The sequence below is a fragment of the Rhipicephalus microplus genome, chromosome 6 (assembly GCF_043290135.1).
Source record: "Rhipicephalus microplus isolate Deutch F79 chromosome 6, USDA_Rmic, whole genome shotgun sequence".
Taxonomy (NCBI): Eukaryota; Metazoa; Arthropoda; class Arachnida; order Ixodida; family Ixodidae; genus Rhipicephalus; species Rhipicephalus microplus.
The window spans coordinates 104,266,432-104,279,434 of NC_134705.1; positions in this window are offsets into that span (position 1 = coordinate 104,266,432).

Here is a 13,003-nt window from a genome sequence, read left to right on the forward strand (position 1 = left end):
GTTGAACGAGCGCATTGAGACACTCTATGCTATAGTGCTATCCTCGGGCCATCGTCTGCTGTGGCGGCGTACCACCGTTCTGTGCCTCGCACCAGCTTTGTAGTTATACTTTTGTACTATCAGTGAACTTGAATATATACGGTAGTACTATTACCAAAATTATATATTTATCATACTTTCAGTGGACATTCTAGTGTCGCATTTGTAGCCTGCTCTTGTAGACACGCACAAGGTGACTTGTCTAGATGAGCGCAGATGTGTTTTGCATTGGAAGCCGGTGAAAGAGCGATGCCTGGCCTATAATTGAGTGGTCTGCATTACGGTAAAATACAAAGTCCGGGAGATTCTCCGTGAATCAAAACGTTCAGCGGAGTTTTCATGATGACCACTACGAGTTTACTCAAAACAATCATGTCTTCACAAAAAACGGACTAAAACGTCTGTGAAATCATCAAGCAAGGTAAATTACTGGAATAGATATACACTCTGAAAAATAGTTTGAAAGAAACACGTTCTCGGCACAGCAAAATGCATGCTTTACACTGTTCGCTAGAAAATGTTTCGTGATCGCTATAAATCGAGAGTCCAAAATTGTTACAGAAACTTCACCGTATATCTCACAATTTCGACCTTTTCGAAAAGCTCCAGATTGTTTTTTTGTTAGCAAAAAAGTACAGTTAGAATAATCTTTTCAAATGGTAAAACATCACTACTCTTCTTCTCACGTTCTCATCATAAGTGGTACAACTCAAAAGATGCAGTTACAACCACTTCGGTTTATCAAGCACTACTGAAAAGAGGTCATGGGCTATGCGTTTTTTTTTGCCTACCGCTGTTATATAAAACTTTCTACTGCTGCAACATGAATGAAAAGTAACAAATCATGGCCACCGGTAAAAAATGACCACTTATATACGATCGCGTTGGTTTAAAGGAACATTTATAATAAAGCAAATATATTCAATTCTTCGAAAGCAGCAGGGCAGTTGACAATTGATCGAATGCTAATATGCTAATGTGGTGCAACTCTCAAAGTATTCACAGCGTTGTTTGTCGCATGCCTTTCATCATGCTGTTCTATTTCTGTCGGCTTCCCTAAACTGGGCACTGGGCCTTCTAGGGGATCCACGGTTGCTTTGAGTAGAATTGAAGCCTTGGTTATGAACTATTTGGCTTCAATTTATGCGGTGGAATTGGCTGGCAAAAGCGTGGAAGGGTAGTGAACACGAGCTCCGACTTTACGCGTGAGCTCATAACGTCTTGTCCAGAAAAAACATGGCGGTATGTGTTACAGTGTCGTCACCCTCGAGTAAACGTTATAGAATTATGCAGTGAGCTTTTTTGCGAAGCAAAGATTGCTCCAAGCTTTTGATTTGCGTCGAATGTTTTTTTTTCAAAGTCTGTCAGGTTCAACATTAAAAGGCTTATACGTGTATCAAAAAGAAATGTGGCATGTGGTTGATTTACTTTACCATGCTTGATTTAAAACTTCGGCACTGGTTACATACTTTCAACAAGTTTGGTTCGTCGTGTCATCCATTTTGGAGGTTACGACTACATGCCAGTGCGTGCCTACATTATTCATCAAAATTATTTTTCGGACAAACGACTGTCCCTTTTCCTATACTTAAATAAACGCGGTAGCGTTAAAAAACTTGTTTCGCAGAAATTTCGGTGCTGGTGTTAGCGTCATTGGTTGTGAGCAGAAAATCATCATATTACGAGTGACGAAAAAGGAAAGAATGATTGAAATAAAATACATAAATGAGAAAACTCCTGGAGCCGAGTGCAAACTGAATCAGGGTTAATTGTGTCTGAGTGGGTATCGAATCCACGTCATTTGCGTGGCAAGCGGATGTTCTACTACACGACTACTTGTGATTTGTTTTCTTATATAATATTTAATACAAACGCGGCTTATGTATACACATAGCACACAACATACATAAGGTAAAGTCGACAAGTGCACAATAAACGTTACAAAGTAAATATCATTCAACGTAATGTCTGAAGGGGTATTCGAGTAGCACACTTCATTAGCTCATTACACTAGTCCGGCTGAAATTGCAGTTGGTCTAAAAAGTCTTTTAGCTGTGCACTCATTTCTGAAACGTGGCATCGCGAAGACATCGTTGGTTCCATTTTCTGCATAACATGCGGGTTTTTTCGTAAACTATGCATGTCCATCAACAACAGCATGTCAACTGGCATGTCATTGCAGTGGAACAAGATAACGAATGTTATGAAAATTTACATCCAGTCGTTTTTAAAAGTCCTCTGCAGGACGTTTGAGAAAAGACTGGTGTTGTTATAACTGTCACAAACAAGCGCTCAAAAAAAAAGAGCGCGCCGCCGAATTCTTGCGACCAAGCTCCAAGAGACACCTCAAGATCAACGCAAAAGAAAAAAACAAGCATCCAAAGACTCTCCGGGCGCACCCTCGATCCTCCTCGGAAGCCTATTTACGCTGACCAGTCTACTCACATCGGTGGCCGAGCAAGCCCTGGAAAGTTGTCGAAGGAAAGTGGCACGGTGATACAAAGTTGCGTCACGTGTCACGGATAGCCCTAAAAACGTCTCACTCTTTCCCCAGCCTTGGCTGTGCATCGCGCCGACGTAATGTTTAGAATTTTCTGGAATCTAGCGCGAACGTTCTTTAAGCGAGGAGCACAGAAGAAAAAGCAGGAGAAGAATAAAGTTTGTGCCAAGGTGCGTAGTGTCTTCCGTCTTGCCAGCGAAGGTTTTGTCCTCAGTGACAAGGCAGGAGAAGAAAGTGTGCGCCTGTATGCGTATTAGGGAGATAAAAGTTTTGCGCAAGTGTGCGTCGAGTCATTCCGCCATGTCAGTGATGGCTTTTGTCCTCAGTGACAAAGCAGGTAATGAAAAGGACTTCTACTGAAGTGTGAAGGCCGGTGCTACCAGCATAAGAAGAATGTATCTACCGCCATCGAGCGAAGACGCGTTGCAGTAGCGGTGCGTAGAAAGCCGACGTGTTACCGGTGAAGAAGTTTGGTGCTTGGAGAGTTGCCAATTGAAGACGCGAGGTTTCCTGGAAGAGAAACTTTGGGGGCAGCAGAAAAACGGCGCTTGACTTTGAGGGAGTGATTCTTGTAAGAGTATTATTCAGAGTTTGTTCAAAGAACTTTGCACTGAATAAATTTTCGAACTCTTTATTCTTGGTTGTTCAATGCATGTGATTGCAAGTAGTGCGTATCGTTGTTTGTGTCCGTTCTTTCTACTGTGGCTGATTGTACTGTGTAGTATGTTTGATTGGTGACATATCGTATTCAACTATTGTCGAGTGTGTATATTTGTGTATCGTTTTATCTGCCATATCTAGAATACAACTTTGTTTTGTTTTTATCAACTCTCGACTCTGAATAGTTCTTTCGACCACAGCCGACGTCCGCTGGCGTGCCAAATGAAACCACTTCTAAATTGTCCGTGCTTTCTTGGTGCAGTTCAGGGGGCCAATACTTCGGCCCTTGGAATTAGCCCGGCAATCGCCCCCCTGTGACAATTATTCTGGCGTCCACGACAGGACCTTTTGGTATACAGTGGGTCCATAGCAGCGAGAAAGAGTCTTGAGTCGTTGATAGTGCTATCGGAACAGTTCTTGTGTGCTGCTCAGTGTTCTAGTTAACGAGTGTGTAGAGAGTGTTTCAACAGACTGAGTTGTCATATATTTTGTGCATGTGGCTAGAATTTTGTTTGAGAGACACCATGAATGTGGAGAAGTTAGTAGCTCTTGGTCAGAAGATTGGTCTTTCTGGCGCCGAACTACGTAATAGGGTGACAAAAAGCAGCTGAGTTGGAGAGAGAAAGGCTGGCTGCTGAAAAGGCAAAAGGCTTCATTTGCAACAGCGGAGAACTCCCGTCGAAGTTGGAGTTGAATGCAGTAAAGGGCAAGATAATGGCCTCCGCTTGAACCCAAGGAAGCTGCTCAGAGCGTTTGATGAAAGGAAGGACGACCTTGACGCGTACCTTCACAGAATTGAGACGATTGCAAGGAGCCGAAATTAACCGCAACATCAATGGGCAACTGCTTTGAGTACTTGCTTGAGTGGCGAAGCATTCAGCCTCTACAGTAGGCTGACGCCGATTGTTGCAGCCAACTATACAAAGATGAAAGCTGCTTTACTGAAGTGATTTAGATTTACTGTGAAAGGTTTCCGGAATAGATTTTTGACAGAAAAACCAGCTGATTCTGAGACGGCTACGCAGTACGCCGCCCCACATAGTCGTTATTTTGACAGATGGATCAAACTTTCAGGCAAACCACAGGAGAATGATCAGCTTAGAGATCTCCTTATTAGAGAGCAATTTCTTTCCAGTTGCCACCCAAACTTGTCGCTGTACTGCAAAGAAAAGAGAGCTAAGTCACTTGACGACATGCTTGAATTGGCCGATCAATTCTTGGAAGCGCCAAGTGGCCCAAATCTGGCGAAGTTTATAAGAAAATGTCCTGAAGATTCGAAGATATCGGCACCAGTAGAAAAGAAGCGAGCACCGGAGAGTGTTCCGCGGGGTTTTTTGCGTAACCGAGTGGGTCATCGTGCTAACAGCTGTAGAACTAACTTCACGAGCCCTACGGTTGTAAAATGTTTGAAGTGTGGTCAGACCGGCCGCAAGCCAGACGCATGTCGTAATAGAGCGAGTCAAACTCACCAAGTAGCCTGTGTGCAGGCGGCAACAAAAGCAGATGTTGATGACGTCACTGCCGAATTCGAAGAGTTGAAAAATGGGAAGAAACTTCCCATTGTGGCTACTGGGATGACAAAACGGCCAACCAGTGTTACAAAGGGAATGCCAACGCTACCTGGAAATGTTGCAGGGAAGAAGTTAGAGTGTTAGGAGACACCCGTAGCTCCACTGTTATCGGGCGGAGAAACTTGGTACGTGAAAGTGAGTTAAGGGGCAAAACGAAACCAGTTTGCCCAATTGACAGTATGGATCGCACGCTTCCTGAAGCAGACATTGTGGTTGAAACCCTTTACTTCAGTGGGAAGGCTACGGCCCTATGTAGGACGACCCCTCTGTATGAGCTCATCATCGCAAACAGCTATAGTGCACAAGGGCCGAGCGATTCTGAACGTTCGGGAAAAGACCCAAAGAAGGAGGCCTCACTGAAACAGGGACTGCGAGATACAGGAAGGAGCATCCCATGAAAGATTTCCCCCAAGCTCAAGTTGAAGCCTGGGTGCAAAAAACAGTGAATCGGGAGATGATTTGTTGAACGAGAGAACGTGCCTTGCAGCTAGAATTATGGCGGCATGACCTCAACCGACCAACACTGAAAAGGTGAGGAAGTCGGCCATGCAGGACCCATGTCATCACGTGAACAAGCTGGTGAATAACCAGACATGATCACTTGAACGTTATGACCCGTTACCAGTGTCTAAAATATCAACGATGGCTGAGACGCCGCCTGAGTTACCATCAATGGGAAGGGCTCGCCCAACAGTACGAGAAAAAGTAACAAGAGATTGAGCGAGCACCGCAAGAAAGCGTGCAAGCGCAGCTTGAAGTACACATCATAGGTGCTAAGGTTGAGTCGGAATGTGTGTGGTAGTGTTGAGCCACAATGTGTTTGTTGTGTTGATGTTATCCTGTGTCACAAGTGTATGTCGAGCGAGTCAAAGCGTTTGTTGCGGTGAAGTGTTGTATATAATTGTACAATTACTGTGAAGACAGGCCTTTTTACATTTGTATTGTTTAAAATTTGTGATGGAGAGTTGTACTCAAGTACCTGCGGTTATATTTCCTGTGTTGTGAGATTGAATTACAATGTGCAATCGTACTGAGTGTTCTATTGTGAATGTGACGTGCCATAAGCGACGGTCTGTTTTACACACTTTTTATTGTGTGGTGTCTGTTCGCGCTCGTTTGTGCGGTCTTGAATATTATGAGATAGTATTCCTTGAGCAGGGGCGGCAGTGTCACAAACGAACGCACAAAAAAAGAGCGCGCCACCGATTTCTGGTGACCCAGCGCTAAGAGACGCCTCAAAGTCAACGCAAAAAAGAAAACAAGCACACAAAAACTCTCCGGGTGCACCCTGTCTCCTCCTCGGAAGCGTGCTTTCGCCGACCAACCTCCTCACATCAGCGGCCGAGCGAGCCCTGGTAGGTTCACGAAGGAGAGGGGCACGGTGATGCAAAAGTGCATCTCGTGTCGCGGACGGCCCTCGAGACGTCTCGCTCTTTCCCCAGCCATGGCTGTCCATCGCGCTGTCGAAACAATTAGAATTTTGAGAAATCTAGTGCGGAAGGTATTTAAGCGAGGAGCAGAGAAGGGAAAGTAGGAGAAGAAAGTTTGCGCCCGTGTGCGTAGGCAGGAGATTAATGTTTTGCGCATGCATAGGGTCATTCCACCGTGTTTGCGAAGGCTTCTGTCCTCAGTGACAAAGAACGTAATGAAGAAGATTTCCACCTGAAGGGTGAAGGCTGGTGCTACCAGCAGAAGAAGAAGAGTGTGTCTACAATCAGCTAGCGAAGACGCGTTGCAGCAGCGGCGCGTGGAAAGCTGACGTGTTACCAGTGAAGAAGTTTTGTGCTTGAAAAGCGGGCACTTGAAGACTCGAGGTTTCCTGGAAGATAAACTTCGGGGGCAGCGGAACGACAACAGCACTAGACGTTGAGTGAGTGATTCTTGCAAGAGTATCATTCAGAGTTTGTTCCAAGGACTTTGAACTGAATATGTTTTTGAACTTTTTTGTCCTTAGGTGTCTTGGTTGTTCGATGCATGTGATTGCATTGAAGCGCGTATTGTTGTTTGTGTCTTTTGTTTGGAGTGTGACTGATTGTACTGTGTATTACGTTGTTTGATTGGGGACATATCCAACTATTGTCGAGTGTGTATATTTATGTATCACTTGATATGCTATGGCTGAGAATATAACTTTGTTTTGTGTATCACTTCTCGGCTCTGACTTGTTCCTTGGACCACAGCCGGCGTCCGCTGGCACGCCAAATAGGACCATTTCTAATTGTCCACGCTTTCGTGGTGCAGCTCGGGTGGCTGATACTTTGGCCATTGGAATTAGCCCGGCGATCACCTCCCTAATTCACGGGACCTTTAACAGCAACAAATGAAGGAAACTTTCTATTGCTTCTCGAAATTTACAGAAGTGGCAATAACTTGAGAATACAAAGATGCTTTAGGCGTTTAAGCAGGTTTTTACAGATATTTTTGTATGCACTTTCTGATAAATGTCGTGGTAATTGATGAATTAGGCATTTTGTTACACGTAATAGCATGCCATGATTTTACAATCTATATATATATAGTGAGCGGTAAAGCGGTACCAGAAATAGTGCATCCAATGCATCAAAATATGTCTTTTCTGAAGGTAGAGAACAAGTATTCATTGAAGAATCTGGCTGTCAGAAAACACACCGATTCGTATACTTCACGCATGAGCAATTGAAGACCTGAAGGCAATGCATAATTAGTAGATATCACTAAATTTGATAACATATTTGTGAAATTCACTTACAAAATAATTCACCGCAGTGGATGAGCACAGTCAAGAAAATAGAAAAAAAGCGCCGCACCAGTTGACTAATAAAGTCGTGCACCAACCCAAGAGCACCTGCGCAGACAGGTCTAAAATCATTGTCTCGCCTCACCAGTTCATAGGTTTATGACTAAATAAAGGTAGCAAATAATCAGTGAATATTCTGTTTCTAAACCCTCAAACAAAAAATAATTTGTAGTAAACAGAATATTTTTGTTGCTAGAAACAGGTTTCATGCATCAACTCTGCAAAAGATAAATTGTGAAGAAGTAGCGTCTGGGTATATCGCTTCAGGGTATGTACACGTTCTTTCAAATAATGTCCACCTGATCAATATTGCCACAGGCATGAAACGAGTTTTAGCCATGCCAATGCGAGTATGTGCCATGGTGTGAAAGAAGAAGAGGACGGTTGGAGTGTGCTCGTGCTCTAACGTTCGGTTCGGCTCGACGTCCAGTGCTGCTCCTGTGAACAGACGTTGTGGTTGTTCTGTGATCACGTGACATTTTCTGGTGGAGGTGCGGGGTAGTGTTGTATGCACTGCAGTCAGCAGCAAGGTGCCGACACTAGTCGTGACTTGGAAGAACCAGCTGACCTACGGCGAAGCAGGCGACAACTAGGCCTACCTCCTAAATTCGGACCATTTCCACAACTCGGCAGTACTATGGCTAGTGCGGGAACGCAAACCCAAGAAACATCAACGGTGCCTCCTCCATGGTTCTTCAACGTCCCGCGTACTCCGAAGCCGTTCCACGGTGACCCTTATGAGGACGTTGACGACTGGCTTGATGACTACAACCGTTGCGGCAGCGTCAACGAGTGGAACGAGCAGCGAAAGTTTCGGTATGTCTACTTTTATCTCGAGGACTCTGCGCGCACTTGGTTCGAAAACTATGAAGCCACTATGACAACCTGGCCAGTTTTGCAACCAGTTGCGAAATACCTTCCGAAGCTCTGACCGAAAGGAGCAAGCGGAACGGCTCCTCAATTCCCGAAACCAGCGTCCGAACGAGAGTGTTGTCATGTTCGTTGAGGACATGACGCGGCTGTTCAGGTAGCCGACTCCTCAATGACGGAAGAGAAGAAGGTGCGCCTCCTAATGCGGGGAGTGAAAGAGCAGCTGTTCGCGGGACCAGTGCGGAACCCTCCCAGCACTGTAAAGGATTTCCTCCGCGATTGATTGATTGATTGATTTGTGGGGTTTAACGTCCCAAAACCACCATTTGATTATGAGAGACGCCGTAGTGGAGGGCTCCGGAAATTTTGACCACCTGGGGTTCTTTAACGTGCACCCAAATCTGAGCACACGGGCCTCGGCATTTCCGCCTCCATCGGAAATGTAGCCGCCGCAGCCGGGATTTGAACCCGCGACCTGCGGGTCAGCAGCCGAGTACCTTAGCCACTAGACCACCGCGGCGGGGCGATTTCCTCCGCGAAGCCACGACAATGGAAAGAATGCTAAGGCAGCGTTCGTACCAGTATGAGCGTCCTGGCAGTCTTTCGTCAGTGTCGTCGGCCCTACCAACACCTGACGTCACGACTGTAAAAGACCTGACGGAGCTCGTGCGCAATATTGTGCGCGAGGAGCTGCGAAAGCTGCACGTGGTGTATTCTCGGCCCCATGTTGCTGCTCTAACGGATGTCGTTCGCGAAGAGGTCCGGCAGCTGGTGCACACCATGACGACTCTGCGTGCAGCCGAAGTCCAACCCTTGACGGCCCCGCGTCCAGCCGAAGCTCCGCTATTAACATACGCGGAAGCACTTCGTACTCCTGTACCGGCTGTTGGCTATCTGTCCCGTCCGTACACCCTGCAGACGGCACCGTCCTTCTACTCGGGACCACCGCAGTACAGCAACCCACCCCTTACACGGAAATCCAGTCTATGGCGTGCTGCCGACAACCGGCCTCTATGTTATCACTGTGGTGAACCAGGTCACATCTACCGTGAGTGCGCCTACAGGCACATGGGTGTTCCCGGATTTCGTCCGGATGCTCGTCGACCCAGAGATGGTGAGCGGCCCCGTGCTATCGCCGAATACTTGGCAAGCCAACGATCATCAACCCTTCCGCGTCGCCAATCCCGCTCACCATCTCCACGGCGTTCCACGTCACCTGGCCAACAATCAACCTTTGCGGACGTCCTTGCAGGAAGATCGCCTAGATCCACAAGCCCGCGCCGGGGAAACAAACAACAGCGACCTCTGGGGGTGAGACCGCTGTTGATCAACCGTTACAAGACCCTCCCCCGATTTGCCTGCCGACATCCGACGACATTCTTTCACTGACGTGTGCCATCGACGACAAACGGGTCTCTGCTCGTATCTCTGTTCTTGTCGACAACCACCCGCTGACCGCTCTGGTAGATACGGGTGCCGATTATTCTGTTATAAGCGCTGACCTTGCTGCACAGCTAAGAAAGGCAATGACACCTTGGGGACATGGAACCAACCTCCGGACTGCGGGAGGTCACCTATTGACACCGCTAGGAATGCGCACTGCCCGCCTCCGAATTCGTGAGTCGACGTACATTGTTTCCTTCGTCGTATTGCGCGAATGCTCCCAGAACCTGATTCTCGGAATGAATTTTCTCCGCGAGCATGGAGCCATTATTAACCTTCGCCACCTGCTCATAACGTTATCTAACGACCATACAGCCCTACGAAAGGATGCAGTTGCGCCGACCACAACACTTCGAATTGCTGACGACACCGTCGCACTGCCGCCGCGAGCCAGTATGTTGGTAACGGTGGAGAGCGACTGTGACAACAAGAGTAGTGGCATCGCGGAAACTAACCTCTCGGTGCTCTTGGCTCGGCAGATTTGTGTCGCGCGTGCTATCGTCTCACTGAAACATCGGAGGACTCAGCTTCTGATCACGAATTTCGGTGGCCAGTACCAACACTTGGCAAAGCGAACAGCAATCGCGAACTTTGAAGCCATCGATGACGAAGAATGTTCCACTATCGCTCCGATTGCCACTGCTGCCGAAGGTAACACTGCATTAGCCAGTACAGTTGACGTGAATTGCCAGCTATCCTGTGCGCAGCAACAGAAGATACGCATGATTTTACGTACGTATAGTGATTGCTTTGCGTCCACCTCCAAAATCAAGCAGACCCCAACCATGAAGCACCGCATTTTAACGGACCCTACCGAATGGCCTGTACGACAGCACGCCTACCGCGTGTCGCAAAAAAAACAAGAGGCAATACGTTTTCAAGTGAAACAGATGCTCGACGACGACGTCATCCAACCCTCGAACAGTCCATGGGCGTCACCCGTCGTACTTGTTAAAAAGAAAGACGGCACTCTTCGAGTTTGCGTCGATTACCGGAAGCTCAACAAAGTGACGAAGAGAGATGTCTACCCTCTGCCACGCATAGATGATTCACTGGATCGACTTCGACATGCCCGATATTTTTCCTCAATGAATTTACGCAGCGGCTACTGGCAGATCGAGGTCGATGAACGTGACAGGGAAAAAACAGCATTCATAACTCCCGAAAGCCTCTACGAATTCAAAGTGTTACCATTTGGATTGTGCTCTGCACCGGCAACGTTCCAAAGGATGATGAACACCGTCCTGTCCTGTCTGAAGTGGGAATCCTGCCTCGTGTATTTAGACGACGTCGTTGTTTTTTCCAAAACATTTGAGCAACATTTACAACGACTTCAGTCTGTCTTCGTCGCTATTCGATCCGCAGGCCTATCTCTAAAACCGGAGAAGTGTCATTTCGGCTACGAAGAACTAAAGTTTCTCGGCCACAATATCAGTCAGGATGGCATTAGACCAGACCCAGAAAAGGCCATGCCTGTTGCTGCATTTCCTCCACCTTCGAACAAACGGAATTTGCGCCGGTTTTCGGGTCTCTGCGCCTACTACAGGCGCTTTGTCCAGAGCTTTGCCAACATCGCTGAACCCCTTACCCGTTTAACGAAGGAGAATACTCCTTTTGTGTGGGGTCCAGAGCAGAGAGCCGCTTTTTTCCAGCTTCAGCAGTGCCTTCAGAGTGAACCCTTACTAGAGCACTTTGATGAAGATGCCACCAAAGAACTTCACACTGACGCAAGCAACATCGGTCTTAGTGCCGTACTCGTCCAGTGGCAAGACTACGCTGTACGTCCCATCGCTTATGCTAGCTGCATTTTGTCATCTGCCGCAACTAACTACTAGACCACGGAGAAGGAATGTCTTGCTGTTATTTGGGCGATAACAAAGTTCCGACCGTATCTGTATGGCCGTCCATTCAGAGTATATACGGACCATCATGCCCTCATTTGGCTGGCCAATCTCAAAGACCCTTCAGGGCGCCTCGCGAGGTGGAGCTTACGCCTTCAAGAATTTGAGGTTACAGTCGTCTACAAGTCGGGCCGCTGGCACACTGATGCTGATTGCCTTTCGCGCGCACCCCTCGCGACGACATCGAGAGACGACGATACCGATGGCCATTTTCTTTGTGCAGTCAGTGAATCTGACTTGGCCCAACAACAGTGGAATGATTCAGAGATCCAACAACTTTATCAAATACCTTCGAAGTCGCAGCTCGAGTCCACCATCGGCATTTGCACGTTCAGGGTCGTTTTGTCTCCGCAACGACATCGTCTACAAAAAGAACTTCAAACCTTATGCGACTGAGTACCTCCTCGTCGTTCCACCAAGGCTACGTGCTGATATTTTATCTGCCTGCCACGACGAGCCTTCCTCCGGCCACCTAGGATTCGCACGTACCCTTGCCTGGATTCGGAATCGCTATTACTGGCCAAAGCTCACCCAGGATGTCAAGCATTACGTTAAAACGTGCAACCATTGCCAGTGCCGTAAAGCCCCACCTGTGTGCCCTGCTGGTTTATTGCAGCCTGTTGCACCCCCGTTACAACCATTTGAACGAATCGGCATGGACTTGTTTGGGCCCTTCCCGAAGTCACTTGATGGCAACCGCTGAATCGTAGTCGCTACTGACTATTTAACGAGGTACTGCGAAACGAAAGCCCTACAAAGAGGCACCGCCAATGAGGTTGCGTATTTTTTCATCAACAACATTGTCCTCCGCCATGGAGCGCCAACAGTTCTTATCACTGACCGTGGAACAGCCTTTACAGCCCAATTGATGCAAGACGTCACGAGACTTAGTGGAACAGCTCATCGCAAAACAACTGCATACCATCCACAAACCAACGGTCTGACGGAAAGATTAAACAAGACGCTCGCTGACATGCTATCTATGTACGTCGACCGTGATCACAAAAACTGGGATGCAATTTTGCCATACGTATTGTTCGCTTACAACACTGCGGCTCAAGAGACTACGGGTTTCACTACATTCCGGTTGCTTCACGGCCGAGAAGCAATTACGATGCTTGATGCCATGCTGTTGTCTGACACGACCGATATTACTACTGATGCGAACGACTTTATCCGGCTCGCCGACGCGGCCCGCCAGCTTGCACTCAAGCGGATCCGAAAACAACAACGAATCGACTCG